Here is a 4,601-nt window from a genome sequence, read left to right as displayed (position 1 = left end):
GCTGAAGTATAAAATGAATAGTGCACACACACTTTCCTGAATCTCTTCCAGTTTGTATCTTTTGTGGAAAACACAACCAGACAGCTGGTCTCCACATTGTGAAAACCAGTCTCTTTCTGTGATTAAAATTATGAGAATGTCATGTTGAAATTCTCTGTGGACCAAGGTGGTTTTCACTAGTCATCAGCAAACTTGGGTTTTGGCACTCTGGTCAGCCTTTGGTCTCCAACTATGCCCAAATACCAGGCAGAAATGGTTAGCAGGACTGATGATGTTGCCCTGTTCCCACATACCAACATTGCAACTTTAAAAGGAAGCCTTATTATTTATATTGAAGAGGACTAAATTCAAGGAGGTGGCAGGAACTGCCTTTTCTACAAAGCTTCCATATAGTGCAATTCACCATTGCTCCGAGCCCAAACAATGCACGTGGTGCCACTGTGTCTGCTGTCGAACAATTTCAGCTTGCTTTTTTAAAAACAGGCACGAAGAATAGCTCTGTGATTGCAAACTTGGTCAGTGTGCTGTAGCAAATAACCTCTAACTTATTTATAGCAGCATGAATTTTGGAAATTATAGCATTTTTATCCCCTATGGACACAGCTTATTATTTGCTTGGTTACTTTACAATTGTGACTGTTTTTGCCACCCACTGTATATCATTCTTCAGTGGTTATTTTCAACCACAAATGGAGGTGTTGGCTTTGTGCAGTTCTGTAATACACAAGACAGTGCTTCCAAAGTTCCTGGAGCCCAAAGTCTGTAAACATTTCTTTTTGGACTACACTATTAGTTTTTCCTCCCAGATAGGTACTTTAGTTAATGTAATGATACCATGGGACAGGTGTTGGTTTTCAACAGTGCAACTAGTCCATATTAATGAGGCACCCTGGGCAGCATTTGATACAGAAAATACAACACAGACCTAGAAATACAGCCACAGCAGTGCACATGAGCTTGCTAATCAATTTTTATCTTTAGCTTTTGCCTCTATCATTAGTTTAAAGTAGCAATGATTTATGAGATCCAATGACCTTTGTAAGAAAAAACCCTTACAAAACTAGTAGTTTTTATTGATAAAAAAAGTTTTGCCAGTTCAGTTTTCCCAGGACATTGTGATAAATGAGAGATGGAATATGCTGTGTAAAATGTCTTGGGAGAACAAAGCAGACCATAGGTAGCCTGGAGCTTTTTTGGCAATGTCAAAGTCTGTAAATACTCTTTAAGCCACACATTTTCTCATACGTGGACGTGCACACATACACGATAGAAAAAGAAAGTCTTGGGAAGCTTCTTACTGCATTGGAAGCTTCAGTGTTTTCTGTAGGAGATGAGTAGTTAAACTCTCTCTTTTCCCTTAATCCAGGTGCTAGCTATCAAGAACTGCAGAAACTAGAATTATAAATTCATGACTTGGCAGAAGAATTAAAATTGTTTCTAGTATTTTCTTCTGAGATTGATGAAAATAAATGGCTTGAATCTCTGTGTGCAGCATATTAGGAGTATTCCCCCCTCACCTTTGAGAAAGCCTTGCTGTTAGCACACAATTTCACTTAAATACCTATAGTGAAGTGTAAATAATTTTCTCAATAGCTAGGCAAGGCTCACAGAATCTCAGCCAGTCCAGATGCAGAAGATTATGGATTTTATTGAAAGCTCTTAAAATGCTCCCCAGCATATTTCACTCATCAGTGGCTCTGGGTGAAATGGGTGAGTTAGGCTCCTGCCAGTTATAAAAACATGGTACTTTTCAGGAGTAAAGGCAACTGTACTTGACTAAGCCACTGAGCAAGTTGCTGATGTTTATGGCTTAAAGTCTGGTCAGTTTGACCTATACTTGTAAGAGAGGTAAGGGTTAGATGAAAAAAAAGTCCAGGCTATTGTAGCAGTATAACTGCTTTTATTAGGTTGGGTGTAACTGTGCACTAAACCCTCTTGTCAGCATAGAGAGTTGAGCTGCAGTGCTGTGCTGATGTGGCCTTTGATTTCATTTTGGGAGACAAGCTTGGCCTAAACTGGCTCATGTGCTCTGCATGGCAATCCTCTGAGAGGTGTAGACTTGCCCAAAGACAGAAGCTATTTAGTTTCTAGGTTGAGAAACTGAATTAATGATGTTTGGGACCAAATGTGAATTATAAGACTTCATATAACAAAGATCTTACTCAGGAAAATTAATGCTATCATATAACCATGGAGTGGTAATTATTCACCCCTCTGGAATAGTTTCAGTAAGTGAGTCTGAGAAGGGAATTAACACAGCTAGGGAAACACTGCAGGTAATATATATCAACCTCAAGCTCTTAGAAGGCATGAGTCAGGCCTCCCACAAATAATGATCTTAAAGTTGCTTTTGTTTTTTTTGTTTTTGTCTTTCTGGGTTATTTAGTTTTTGGGTTCACATAATTTTTTTTTAATTTGGGAAATTAGGAATTTTTAATTAAACGTAACTTTTTTTGAAAATGGCAGTACATCTTCTGTAACAGATAAAATTGTTGATACTAGTTAAGCTGGAGATGTACAGAATTATTTCACTGATAATTCCTCTCAGTCTGCTATGTAATATGAAGATTACTCAGGCTGGAGGCCAGTACCTAGCCATGTACCCCAGGGGTCAGTAATGGGTCCAGTCCTGTTTAGCATCTTCGTTCATGACCTCAGTAGTGGGATGAAAATGTACCTTCAGCAAGTTTGCACAGACTGCAAAACTTGGAGGAGTGTTACACAGGGTGGTTGTGCTGCCATCCAGAGCATCCTCAACAGGCTGGAAAAATGGCGTGATAGGAACCTCACCATGTTCAGCCAGAGAAGTGCAAAGTCCTTCCCCTGGGAAGGTACAGCCCCAGGCACCAGGACATACCAGGGCCACTGGGATGCAAAGCAGCTTGCCAGAAAAGGCCTATGGGGTCCTGGTGGACATCCAAGTTGAACATGAGGGAGCAGTGAACCTTTGTGGCAAAGAAACTGAACAGTGTCCTGGGCTGCATTAGACAAGCAGGTGGCAGGATGCGATCCTTCTCCACTTAGCCCTGGCGAGGCCAGACCTGGAATGCTGTGTCTGGGCTCTGCAGTGCAAGAGACAGTCCAGTGAAGGGCCCCTAAGATGCTGAAGGGACTGGAGCATCCCTCTGATGAGGAAAGCTGAGAGAGCTGGGGCTGTTCAGCCTGGAGAAGAGAAGGCTCAGAGGGATTTCATCCATGTGTGGAAATACCTCAAGTGAATGGGCAAAGAGTGCAGAGCCAGGCTCTTATCCACAGTGCCCAGTGATGGGACCAGGGGCAGTTGGCACATACCAGCACACTGGAGGTTCCTTCTGAACATCAGGAAAGAGCTTTTTGCTGTCAGGGTGACTGAGCACTGACACAGGTTACCCAGGGAGGTTGTGGAGTCTCTGTTCTTGAAGATACTTAAAAGCTGTCTCTGGCCATTGATGATTTATTTAGTCACACATTTTTATTTGAAGTCACCAGTTGGTACAGAGGGATGGTTCGGCAGAGGGAGGAGTGGGTGTTTACTGCAGCTTGGAATAGGCCCAAAAGACTGATAAAATTAATTCTGTTACTCCTACACACCAAACCCATGACAAATGCTTTTCTTCCCCTGATGCTTTCTGTAACTCCTTGCCAGCCTCTTTAGATGCCGTTATCCAACCAGGGCACAAAACCAGGTAGATTCCTACAAAACAAGGTAAGGCTTTTAAGGCTGAATGTTGCCAAACTGTGTAGGGGATTTGGCTGCTTTGCTGCTACTAGGCAGCACAGCAATTCCAAATTAAAAAATACGTGGTGTTTAGAGGCAAAAATAAATAACATTTTATTACATGTCTGTTATTTAAGACTAATTTATTCTCCTTTTCTGCTCACTAATATGCTAACAAAACCAGCAGTCTTGCTTCTTGTCTTTTCGCATGCACTTGTGTGGAGCTAGGACAGGAATAGCAAATGAGTATAATTTTTGTACCCAGTGTTTTGGAGGAAGAAGCAGAGGCAATAGTATTGAAGTAACACTTAGGTTGTATGTATATGCCCTTACTGAGTAAGGAGCATCTGATAACACTGACAACCCTGCTGTTGTGACTGCTTGCCTGACTTTTCTTAAAAAAGGATAGAATGTTCAAGATAGAATTTAAAATTCTAGGCAGGTATTGCTGTTGTGCTGGAAGAACTGCAGTGTAAGTAAAGCCCCATATATTTAAAAAGAAAAAAAGGGGTTTGGGAAAGTGTTCTAAGAGTATTCAGTTGCTGTTAAAACTTTCCTTAATAGATTTTGGAGTCTGTGTGTGGTCACTGCTGCCATGGCTCTGTCAGCATTTTGGGCACGATAGCAGCCAAGCAGGGATGCAGATGTCTTTTGCTTTGTGAACTTGCTGAACATAGCCATGATTTATGGACACTGAAATGTCAAGTATGATGAGAACCAATCATGGAGCATTTTTTTAATACAACACCAAAGCTCTTTTTCCTTTTGTGATAGTTGACAAGAAAGGCAAATATTCTATTTTCCTGTCTTAGCATTTAACAATTTTTTTTTTTGCCTAAAGAACTTAAAATCCAGTCCCAACTTGGGTGAGAAATAACAACAGACCCCCAGTTCTTTAAATACT

The sequence above is a fragment of the Agelaius tricolor genome, unplaced genomic scaffold, assembly GCF_023055355.1.
Source record: "Agelaius tricolor isolate 1412-34295 unplaced genomic scaffold, bAgeTri1.0.p SCAF_2, whole genome shotgun sequence".
NCBI lineage: Eukaryota > Metazoa > Chordata > Aves > Passeriformes > Icteridae > Agelaius > Agelaius tricolor.
This window is presented reverse-complemented; position numbering follows the sequence as displayed.